Here is a 13,634-nt window from a genome sequence, read left to right as displayed (position 1 = left end):
AACAAAGATGTCTCTCCCAGGTTGCTGCACTTTTCTTTCATCACATTCACAGTCTGAGTTAACTCCCAAGAGCTTACAGTTCAAGTTAGTAATGCATTTTCTCCCTTTTAATTCCATCCCCTTGGAATTCCTTAACACTTCATCAGGAATGATATTCCATGGTCTTTCTTGCTCTCTCTCTCTCTCCAGAAAACACTAAATTTATATCAATTGACATTTTGCCTAAATCACTTACTTTTTTAAAAAAACATTGAAACTAAAGTTCAATGCATCTATCGATGACCTTGGGTGATGATCTGTTGTCATGATAGAATATACCAGCTCAATTGTGCACAGCAAGGTCCCCTGAACTGCAAGGGATTTATGACTTGATAATTTGTTTCTGTCTTTTTAGTTGAGGTATAAATATAAAACTGTTTCTTTCTTAATAAATAATTGTGCTATATTTTCTTTCATGCCCAATACAACTTGTTTGGGATTGAAGAGAAATGGAAAATTGATGGATTTTATCCAATTAAAAACATGGGGAGGAACAATTAGAACAGAACAGAGGTCAGGGAAGGTTAAAGGATAAGGAAAATTAGAAATCACAAAGCATAGAGCCAGAAGAGGGTAAATATCGGAACGGAGGACAAAGGATCAAGAGCTCTGTCCATCATTTGATATCCAGTTCCCACAGTGTCTGTATCCTTTTCATGTTTTAGCTTTCAATCAGAGTTAACATCTATTCTACTAACAAAACCTATTGATGCCCACACTGGATCTTTGCCAGGATTCCAAAATTTTGGGTTGAGACTGCATGTGGGATTGTGAGCTGAAATTTTGGGGTTGTAAGCTATGAGCTCAAGTTTCACCCTCTTCTCCCTGCACTCTCACATCTTCTTTCTGCCACTCATTAACCTCCTAAGTATTCTCCCCCAACTGTCAGACTTCTCAGTTTTCACCAATGGTGAGAATTTTCAAGCCTTGCAATGGGATCATAGTGAAATAAAGTTTGGCAAGCACTGTCCATGATTTTTCAGTTTTCTTCAACCGTTACCCTGAATTATTGATTGTGCCTCTTATTCCATTCTTGTCATAGTGTCATAGAGATGCACAGCATGGAAACAGACTCTTTGATCCAACTCGTCCATGCTGACAAGATATCAACACAATCTAGTCCCACCCAGCAGCACTCGGCCCATATCCCTCCAAACCCTTCCTATTCATATACCAATCCAGATGTCTTTTAAATGTTGCAATTGTATTAGCCTCCACCATTTCCTCTGGCAGCTCATTCCATTTACGTACCACCCTCTGCATGAACAAGTTGCCCCTCAGGTCTCTTTTATACCTTTCCCCTCTCACCCTTAACCTATGCCCCCTAGTTCTGGACTCACCCACCATAGGGAAAATACTTTGTCTATTTATCCTATCCATGCCCCTTCATGATTTTATAAACCTCTATAAGGTCACCCCTCAGCCACTGAAGCTCCATGGAAAACAGCCCTAGCCTATTCACCTTCTCCCTATAGCTCAAATTCTCTAACCCTGGCAATATCCTTGTAAATCTTTTCTGAACAGTTTCAAGTTTCACAACATCTTTCTGATAAGAAGGAGACCAGAACTGCACGTAATATTCCAACAGTGGCCTAACCAATGTCCTGTGCAGCCGCAACATGGCCTCCCAACTCCTGTACTCAATACTCTGACCAATAAAGGAAAGCACCAAACGCCTTCTCTCGCTATCCTATCTACCTGCGATTCCACTTTCGAGGAGCTATGAACCTGCACTCCAAGGTCTCTGTTCAGCAACACTCCCTAGGACCTTACCATTAAGTGTAGAAGTCCTACTAAGATTTGCTTTCCCAAAATGCAGCACATCACATTTATCTAAATTAAATTCCATCTGCCACTTCTTAGCCCATTGGCCCATCTGATCAAGATCCCGTTGGAATCTGAGATAACCTTCTTCACTGGCCACTACACTTCCAATTTTGGTGTCATCTGCAAACTTACTAATTCTACCTCTTATGATTAGATTAGATTCTCTACAGTGTGGAAACAGGCCCTTAGGCCCAACAAGTCCACACCGACCCTCCAAACCCATTCCCCTACCCTATATTAACTCCTGACTAATGCACCTAACACTGCGGGCAATTTAGCATGGCCAATTCACCTGACCTGCACATCTTTGGATTGTGGGAGGAAACCGGAGCACCCAGAGGAAACCCACGCGAACACAGGGAGAATGTGCAAACTTCACACAGACAGGCAGGAATCAAACCCAGGACCCCAGTGCTGTGAGGCAGCAGTGCTAACCACTGAGCCACTGTGCCGCCCACATCCAAATCATTTATGTAAATGATGAAAAGTAGTGGACCCAGCACCGATCCTTGTGGCACTCCATTGGTCACAAGCCTCCAGTCTGAAAAACAACCTTTCACCACCCTCCTCTATCTTCTACCTTTGAGCCAGTCCTGTATCCAAATGGCTAGTTCTCACTGTATTCAATGAGACCTACATTGCTAACCAGTCTCCCATGGGGAACCTTGTCAAATGCCTTACTGAAGTCCATATAGATCACATCTACCGCTCTGCCCTCATCAATCCTCTTTGTTACTTCTACAAAAAACTCAATCAAGTTTGTGAGAAATGATTTCCCACGCACAAAGCCATGTTGCTTATCCCTAATCAGTCCTTGACTTTCCAAATACATGTACATGCTACTCCTCAGGATTCCCTCCAATATCTTGCCCACCACCGACCTCAGCCTCACTGGTTGATAGTTCCCTGGCTTGTCCTTACCACCTTTCTTAAACAGTGGCACCATGTTAGCTAACCTCCAGTCTTCTGGCACCTCACCTGTGACTATCGGAGATACAAATGTCTCAGTAAGAGGCCCAGCAATCACTTCCTTAGCTTCCCACAGAGTTGTAGGGTACACCTGATCAGGATCTGGGGTTTATCCACTTTTATGGCATTTCAAGAGATCCAGCACTTCCTCCACTGTAATTTGGACATTTTTCAAGATATCACCATTTATTTCCCTACATTCTGTATCTTCCATGTCCTTTTCCACAGTAAATTCTGATTCAAAATACTCGTTTAGTATCTCCCCATTTTCTGCGACTCCACACAAAGGCTGCCTTGCTGATCTTTGAGGGGCCTATTCTCTCCTTAGTTACCCTTTTGTCCTTAATGTGTTAATAAAACCCCTTTGGATTCTCCTTAACTCTATTTGCCAAAGCTATCTCATGTCCCCTTTTTGCCCTCCAATTGCTCTCTTAAGTGTACTCCTGCTGCCTCTGTGCTCTTCTAAAGATTCACTCAATCTATTCTGTCTACACCTGACATATGCTTCCTTTGTTTCCTTAATCAAACCCTCAAACCCTTAATCAAACCCTCAACCCTTTACCTGCGAACATGTGTCCCCAATCAGCTTTTGAAAGTTCTTGCCTAAAACCATTAAAATTGGCCTTTCTTCAATTTAGAACTTCAACTTTTAGATCTGGTCTATCCTTTTCCATCACTATTTTAAAACTAATCGAATTATAGTCGCTGGCCCCAAAGAGCTCTCCCACTGACACCTCAGTCACCTGCCCTGCCTTATTTCCCATGAGTAGGTAAAGTTTTGCACCTTCTCTAGTAGGTACATCCACAGACTGAATCAAAAAATTTTCTTGTACACACTTAACAAATTCCTCTCCATCTAAACCCGTAACACTATGGCAGTCCCAGTCTGTGTTTGGAAAGTTAAAATCCCCGACCAAAATCACCCTATTATTCTTACAGATAATTGAGATCTCCTTACAAATTTGTTTCTCAATTTCCCTCTGACTATTTGGGGGTCTACAATCCCAATAAGGTGATCATCCCTTTCTTATTTCTCAGTTCAACCCAAATAACTTTCCTGGATGTATTTCTGGGAATATCCTCCCACAGTACAGCTGTAATGCTATCCCTTATCAAAAACACCACTCCCCCTCCTCTCTTGCCTCCCTTTTTGTCCTTCCTGTAACATTTGTATACTAGAACATTAAGCTGCCAGTCCTGTCCATCCCTGAGCCATGTTTCTTTAATTGCTATCTTGTCTGCTCACTTGGATAATGATACCTCTAGTTTTATACACAATTCATCAATATTCATTGTGAATGAATATGGTCCCACAATTGGATGATAATGGACATTACCAGACACTTTCACCCATTTAGTTTCTGTTTCCTCCCTTTTAAGCACCTTTTAATCTAACACTTAATTGTAATTCTGATCATGTTGTGTTCTCCTGTGTGGTACCTGGAACATGGAACATAAAACTATACAACACAAGAACAGGCCATTTGGCCCTTTGTGTCTCTGCTGACCATCTGCCTGCACATGGTCTGTATCCTTCTATTCTCTGCCTGTTCATGTGTCTCATAAATGTGTCTTAAAGCTTGCTATTATATCTGCTTCTATCACCTCCCCTGAGAGCATGTTTCAGGCACCTATCATCCTCTGTATAAAAAAACTTGCCTCACACATCTCGTTTAAACCTTTCCCCTTTCACTTTAAACCTACGCCCCATAGAATTTGACAGTTCCACCCAGGGAAAAAGCTCTGACTACCCACTCTATCCATGGCTCTCATAATTTTATAGACTTCCATCACATCATTCCTCAGCCTCTTACAGTCTGGCAAAAACAATCCAAGTTTGTCCAAACTCTCTTTGTAGTTAATAGACCCCAATCCAGGCACCATTGTGGTAAATCCCTTTTGCACTCTCTCCAAGGCCTAGATACCCTTCCAATGGTGTTGAAACAAAAACTGCACACAATATTCCAAATGCAGTGTGACGAAGGTCTTATACAACTGCAAAATGATTTGCCAACTTTTACGCCAATGCCCCAACCAATGAAGGCAAGCATGCCATATGCCCTCTTTACCACCTTATCCACTTGTGTTGCTACTTTCAGGGAGATAGGGATTGCACCCCAAGATCCCTCTCTATATCAATGTTTCTAAGGGTCCTGCTATTTACTGTATACCGGCCTCTAGTGTTTAACCTCCCAAAATACATCACCTCATACTTGTGTGAATTGAACTCCATCTGCCACTTCTCTGCCCAACTTTCCAACTGACCTATACCTTGCTGTACCCTTTGACACTATATCCTTTCCTCACTACTTTCAACACCATCAATTTTTAACTTTGCAAATTTTCTAATCAGATTATCTACATTTTCTTTTAAGTCATTTGTATAACTTCTAAATAAGAGTTCCTAGCACTGTTCCTTGTAGAACACCACTGGTCACAGACGTCCTGTCAGAAAAACTCTCCACACCAACCTTTGTCTTCTACGATCAATCTAATTGTGTATCCAACTCACCAACTCACTATCAATCCATGTGACTTAATCTTTTGCATCAGCTGACCATGAAGGATCTTGTCAAATGCTTTTTAATAAAGGCATGTAGACAACATCCACTGACCTACCCTCATCAATCACCTTCTCACTTCCTTGAAAGAAATGCAATTAAATTTGGCACACAACACCTCCCCCGCACAAAGTTATGCTAACTATCCCTAATAATTCAGTTATTGTTTTCTAAATTTGATTAGGTTCTGTCCCTATGAATCTTCTCTGATAATTTCCCTACAACTGATTATCTCTGTTCCTCTTCTTAAACAAAGGAACAACATTGGTAATTCCCCAGTGTTCTGGGACCTTGCCTGTGGCTACAAAGGATATAAAGATCTCTGTAAAGGTCACAGCAATCTTCTCTCTTGCATGCCTCCCCACACCCCGCCCCACTATTGTGGGCTACATTCCATCAGGCCCTGAGACTTAATTATCTAAATGTTTTTCATGACATTCAACAGCTCCTCCTTCTCAATTTTGACACTCCCTAATCTTAACATCTTCTGTGCTCTTTTCTTTAGTGAATACTAATCCAAAGTGTTCATTAAGGACCTCACCCACTTCTTCTGGCTCCATGCATAAATTTCCTCCTTTATGTTTGAGTGAACCTACCTTTTCTCTTGCTGTCCTCTTGCTGCTAACATTCATATAAAATGCTTTGTGATTCTCCTTAGTTTGACTTGCCAAAGATACTTCATGGCCCTTTGTAGTCTTCCTAATTCCTTGTTTAAGTTCTATCCTGTTTCTTTTACATTCCTCAGGTGTTTTGTCAGATTTCAGTTTCCTAAACCATACATAGGCTTCCTTTTTCTTTTCAACTAATCTTTCAATATCTCTTGTCATCCAGTTTTACTGGATCTAGCTGTCGTAATTTTTCATCATTCCAGGAACATCCTGGTTCTGAAATCTGATTAAGTGGACTTTAGACTGGATTAACCCTCAAAGAGCCACCCCCAATCTAATTTCTCCAGTTCCTGCCTAATACTATTGTAATGTGCCTTCCTCCAAATTAGCACTTCCACCCAAGGACCAATCTTAACTTTCTCCATAACTATTTTAAAGGTTATGGAAATGTGCTCCCCCACTGAAACTTCAATTACCTGGCCAGGCTTGTTCCCCAATAAAGGTCTAAAATTACCCCTAATTGGACTACATATTGCTTCAAGAAACCCTCCTGGATGCAATTAAATTCTGCCAGATTTAAGCCAAAGGAGTCTCAGACTATATTGGCTACAACAAAAGACTTCTTTAAAGCCTGGACTCGTATTGGGGCTATAGTTTTTTTAGGGAGCTGGGATGAGCAGTCCTGCTCACCATGGCTAATTAGAAAGCAAACTGTTAAAATATTCAAATACTTTTTGTTGGTGATCTCCATCTTACAGATTGGGTTGCTGAAGACTTGTCTCAGCTAGGCCTAGCATATGTGGTACAAAGGTCACTCATGATAAATTATAATTGGAATTGTAAAACCATTGTCTTTTAATTGGACCTAAAATGATACAAATTTAGCATAATTTTGGACAAATTAACTGTGATGGAACTGTTACTGCACCAGCTTTGGAGAAGGTAAGAATTGCATGGGTTTATATTTTACAATGGCTCTCTCTTCTGAGAAGCAAGACCTTTGCTTCCAATTGAGGTGAATGGTGTTCATCAGGGTGAACTCATTTTTCATTGATTAGGAACAGTACCTTGACATTGCTTTTAATGCATTCTGGTTCCCCCCCAAAAACAAGGGCTTTTGTAGTGCATTAGTAATTTTCTTATCTCTAGTGCAAAAGATCCTGTTTCAGAGATGTGTCCAAACATGTCAGAATAGGTTGATTGAAAGTACCTTCCCTCAAAATCAAGGAGGTCTCAAAAGACACCTGTGTAACTAGGCAGAACACTGAACTTAATATTATAGTTTACACTAGGATTTCCACTGTATACCTGTGCAGTTTACCAGTGATGCAGGTATATCTCAACTGGGGTCACAATGCTTTAATCTGAAGACATCATCTGTGACAAGCTTACTTCAAATCTGAAACAGTAGTAGTTCAGTAATCAAGGGCATTCTTTTCTGCGCTGTTGTCATAGTGATCGAACAGTGGCCACAACAGAAGTGGAGAGCATATGGAATGAAAGACATTATTTTGTCAGATTCGTAAAGTTTGCACAATTTGTATTTTGATTCTGTGAATCAGAGCTTTTATGGATTAAGAGGCGCATTGCAAAAGACTCATTCTTATTCCAAATCAATAGTGCAATTTAGCTAGATCTATATTCACAATTAATCATGTGCACCTAGTGGCTAATGCATTGGGCAACGATGACATAGATATGTGCACCATGTAATTTAGTTTTATGTAAGGTTTTTAAAATATTGATCACATGTAGAGTGATAAATGAAGACTTTAAGGTGGATTGCAGAATTAACCTGTGCGTGATAACCCGGTCTCCCATCTGGTGAGACCTCAACAGAATGGTTCACTTTGTAAAATTATCTCTAACTTACATTGTATATTTTCCTGGATAATTGCTAGTATTTAGTAACTGTCATATAATGACATATTCATGTAATGTGTGCGTCAGTTACATTTTTGTTACTCTTTGAGACGCATCATAGCTTTCTTTTCAATGCTCAGTAATCTCCAAGTATAACAGCAAAGAAGAATTAAGAAAATAATTTTGAAAAGATTGAATGAGAAATAAAATATAGAATAGCAGGCCTGACAGATCAAGGCAGTAATTTCAGGAGCTAATGACTTTAATAAAATGCTCACCCTTCACAACTGTGATCTGTGACCTCAACACAACTTCTTTGATAGAATTGCTGCCAGATATTTATTTTATATAAAAACAAATTGTCCCTTTTTATTTATGTCAGGCATTTACTCAGTAGTCCTGGCGCTAAGCTGAAGAACATGCAGTTGTATGAATCTGTGACCGATCCTATGTAATTACTGTGTCACACTCTAATTATATTTGTAAGAAGTTGAACTAAATGTGTTAAATGCATAATAGATTACATTTTCCCCTCATTGCTTCAAATTGCAGGTTGTTTCATTTAACACAAAAGGATACTGTCTTATTAAATTTAGGTTTTTCATTAATAAAGTACACATTTGCTAGACATCTAAAAGACAATTGCTGATCCGTCAAAAAATTAAATCACAGAAGATAAATATAGATAGTGTAACACCCCATGAATCGCTTTGGCAAAGAGCTTCAGTACGAAGTGCAATTAACAGTGCTATATCATGGTTTAACTTGTCTGGTGATGTGATTAATGTTTAAAAGCTAAATTATATCAGGTTCCTGTGTATGTCAGGGTTAACATTATTAAATTTTGACATGAAGCACCACAATCAAAAGGCAGTTTATGTCATTATCTCAAAGACAAAAATAATATAATGCTTGCAATGAACTTGAAAGAGTCATAACCATGGGTTAGTAGTTGCGACAAACTTTATAGTTAATTATTGTCTGGTAAATATTTAGTATTTATAGTTCTTGACAATGGAATGTATATTCAAACTTGAGATTTGATTGTAAATGACCTTTAATCGGACAAAATGTGTCTTTATTTGGGGGTATTTGGGAGTACACATTATGGCATTTGAATAAAAAGGAAAGCTCATATGGTAACACATTAGTAGGGAGACATTGCGGTCACGCAAGACATTAATTACTTTTAAAAAATGCCACAAGTGGTAAACATCAGTAATTCTGAGCACTTTAAATCTAGATTTACAGACATTTGTTTAGAAATTTTTTAAATGTACTGGATGAATCCAGTTCATTATGCAATGAGCAGGATAGACGTAAGGAAACTAATAGACCCAGTGAACTTGGATCTCCAAAACATATTCAATAAAATCATATCAATTAGGAGCAGGAGTAAACTATTTGGCCACTCAAGCCATTCAGTAAGTTAATCTGATGAGGCCTAATTCCACTTTTCTGTCATGACTCCATAACATTTCGACTCTCTTACTGATCAAAAACCTGTCTAACTCTGTCTTTAGTGTACCCATTGACACAGCCTCCATTAGTGTCTGGGGAAGCGAATTCTCAAGTCTTAACAATGTTATAAGAGTAAGAGAATCGTTCCAATGTTCAACTTAAATGGGAAATCTACAACTTTTAAAATATGCTCCCTAGACTCTTTAAATAAGTACATCATGCATTCTTCTAAACGCCAGTTAGGTTTAGGACCTAACATGATCAATTTATCCTCATAAAATAATCCCCAAATATCAGGAATCATTTGAGTAAATGTCTGCTGAACTGTTTCCAATGTAAGTAAATACCTCCTAATGTAACAACCAAATGATTCACAGTACTGTCTCACTTAGACTCTATAAAGCTAGAGCAAAACTTCCCAAATTTCATGCTCAACTCCTCTTACAACAAAGGCCGGCATTCCATTTGCCTTTCTAATCACCTGCATGGTACTTTCAATGTTCATGTACAGGACCACAGGTACCACATAATTCTACAATCTCCATCTAAATAATCTCATGTTTTTCTATTCTTCCTGCCAAAGTGGACAAACACGTATTTTTACACATTATACTCCCATGGCTAAACTTTTTCCCATTTGTTTAATATCTAAACCTTTTTGCACACTCTTTGTATCCTCTTCATAATTTGCCTTTCAATGTATCTTTGTGTCAGCAGCAAATAAAATTGTGCAGCACTCATCCCTATAGGACTCCGCTAGCTACATTTTTCTAACCCCAAATAACCCTTTTATCCCAAATCTGCATCCTTTTTCATGCTAATATGCTGTTCCCAATACCATGAGTTCTTGTGCAATAAACTTGTATGTGGCATCTTTTGTAAATTCAAATACACTACGTCTACTGTTCACCATTATTCACTATGCTTATTAATTGTTCAATAAACACTAGTAAATTAGTCATATTTCATTTACACAAGACCATGTTGACTCTGATTTTTTATGATTATGATTTTCTAAATATTCTATTACTTAATGTTACATTTAAGAATTTTTCCTATTAGCGAGATTTGAATAGATTTGTAGCTCAGGTTGATGATAAGTATGTAAGTTAGCCCACTGAGCCGGAAGGTTTGTTTTTAGGCGTTTCATCACCATGACTAGGTAACATTATCAGTGAGAGTCTCCGGTGAAGGGCTGGCGGTATGTCCCACCTCTCTGTTTATAGGTCTTGGTTTCTTAAGGTGAATCAAGTCATTTCTAGTTTTTTTCAAGGAAAGGTAGATGGGACCTAAGTCGATATGGTTATTGATGGAGTTCTGGTTAGAATGCCATGCCTCTAAGAATTCTCGTGCGTGCCTTTGTTTCGCCTGTCCTCGGTTGTGAGTGTTGTCCCAGTCAACGTGGTGTCCTTCTTTGTCTGTATGTATGGAAACTAGTGATAGTGGGTCATGTCCGTTGGTGGCTAGTTGGTGTTCATGTACTGTAGTGGCATGTTTCCTGGTTAAAAGGCAAATACAAATATCAACACTTACTAGCAGGTGGCGAGAGACCCAACCCCATATCTACGAAACAGAGTCTCATTCTTTCTAACAGGACTTAAAAATTCAGGAGAATTAAATAGGACAGATTTCCAAAATATGAAACCAAATGGATCCAACACACCATGTTTCTATGGATTATCAAAACTGCATAAACCTGGGGCCCCCCCTCAAACCCATAGTCTCTCTCCCTTGCACACCAACATACAGGCTAGCCAAGGAACCCCACTAAAAACTAAAACACCTCATTGAAGATTCACGCCACTCTATTCATTCCACCCAAGAATTCCTGAACACCAAAGATACCAAGATAGAAGAGGACAAAATAATGGTCTCTTTTGACGTTACAGCCCTTTTCACATCAATTAACATTGACCTGGCCAAAGAATCACTGCCAACACTACTAGGAAAACAAACACGCAGCACCAACCTCTTCAACAAAGACAGCATCCTCAAGCTAGTGGACCTATGCCTCACCACGCAATTCACATTCAATAATTAAACCTACAAACAAGTCAACGGAACACCCATGGTATCACTAATATCAGTTCTCATAGTGGAAGCGGTAATGCAGAGACTTGAACAAGCTGCCCTCCCATCTATCCAACCCAAAATTTAAGTCCATTACATGGATGACACCTTTGTCATCACAAAACAGAACCAATTAGAGGAAACATACACCACCACCAACAATATCCTGACAGGCATAAAATTCACAAAGGAGGAGGAAAACGACAACAGACTCCCATTCCTAGACGTGACAGTTGGACGTATACTTAACGGAGAGCTTCAAACCACGCATCTATAGAAAAACAACAAACATGGGCCAAATACTTAACTTCAGAAGCAATCATCCCAACACTCACAAACAGAGATGCGTCAAGACATTATTTCAACAAGCTATATCACTCTGCATCCCCAAGAACTACAAAAAGCAGAAGAAAAATATCTATACATTTTCAAGAAAAACAGGTACCCAATAAACACAATCCACAATTCCATAGAAAGAAACCCAAACAAGCAGACATAACACAATCAAAAACTATATCCACATTACCTTAAATCAAAGACATATCAGAAATGACTTCCACACTACTCAGACCACTTGGCCATCATGGTAGCCCACAAACCTGCCAACGCAATTAAACAGCGACCAATGAACCTAAAGGATCCATTAGATACTACCAGCAAAACTAACGTCATTTACAAAATACCATGCAAGAACTGTAAAAAAAACTACCTCGGACAAACAAGCATGAAACCTGCCACCCGGATACATGAACACCAACTAACCACTAAAAGACATGATCAACTATCACAAGTTTCCATACATACAGACAAAGAAGAACACTACTTTGACTGGGACAACACACACATCTTAGGACAGGCGAAACAAAGACATGCACGAGGATTCTTAGTGGCATGGCATTCTAGCCAGAATTCCATCAATAAACACATCGATACAGATCCCATCTACCTACCTTGAAAAAACAACTGAAAATGACATCACCCACCTTAAGAAGCACAAGACCTATAAACAGAGAGGTGGGACATACTGCCATCATTTCACTGGAGTCTCACTGATGATGTTACTAATCATGGTGACGAAACATTTGGAAACAAACCTTCCAACACAGTGAGCTAACTTACACACTTAATTTTTCCTATGCTAGATAGTAGGCTAACTAGCCTACAGTGTCCTGCTTTCAGCCTTCCTTTTTTCTTGAACAGAGGTATAGCATTTGTCATTTTCCAATCTGCTAGGACCTTTCAAAAGTCCAGGGAATTTGAGAAGATTGCAACAACTGTAACAAATATCTATGCAGCCACTATTTTAACACATTAATTTTTCTGTTCATTTTTCACTTTTCCTTGCCGCTTGTTAATATTTTTTCAACCATCTGACCTGCCATTAATTTTTGCAGTATTATAGTTGTTTTCTTTCTGTTTTATACTATCCTTCCTTAATTCTGCATGGATGATGTAAACATCTCAGAGTCTTTCCTTCTCAATTTTTTGTAGAGAGTTATGAAATAGCTCCTTAAATGTTTACAGTGATTCCTCACCACACTACTCATTAACCTATTTTTCCAGTCCATTTTCACCCATACTGTCTACTTTTGCTTGTATTTGCCTTTTCTGAAGCTTAAGACAGGAAGTTTAGAATGAAGAGCAAATAAGGAAGAACAATATAGCATAGGAACAGGTTCTTTGGTCCTCCAGGCCTGCCGCCGACAGATTTTGCTCTTCCATACTAAAACTATCTTCACTTATCATATCCCTCTATTTCCTTCCTATTCATGCATTCGTCCAAATACTTCTTGAATGCTGCTTCCACCACCTCCTTTGGCAGTGTGTTTTAGGCACTCACTACCCTTTTTGTGAAAAACTTACCTCGCACATCTCTTTTAAACATTCGCCCCACACCCACAACCTGTCTCCCCTAGTAATTGACCCCTCCACCCTGGGAAAAACTCTATTCATGCCATTCACAATCTAATAAATGTTTATCAGGGTGCTCCTTAATCTCCTGCTCTCTAGTGAAAACAAAAACAGTCTAACCAACCTTTCTTCATCACTAAAATTCCACATATCAGGTAACATCCTGGGAAACATTTTCTGTACTCTCTCCAAAGCATCTACATCCTTCTGTTAGCGTGGTGACCAAAACTATACACAATAGTCCCAGAGTGCCCTAACTAAAGTTCTCTAAAGCTACAGCATAACTTGCCTATCCTTGCATGCAATGTACCCTCCAATGAAGACA

This window comes from Chiloscyllium punctatum, chromosome 15 (genome assembly GCF_047496795.1).
Source record: "Chiloscyllium punctatum isolate Juve2018m chromosome 15, sChiPun1.3, whole genome shotgun sequence".
In the NCBI taxonomy this organism is placed as follows: Eukaryota; Metazoa; Chordata; class Chondrichthyes; order Orectolobiformes; family Hemiscylliidae; genus Chiloscyllium; species Chiloscyllium punctatum.
Note: the sequence above shows the minus strand (reverse complement) of the source record.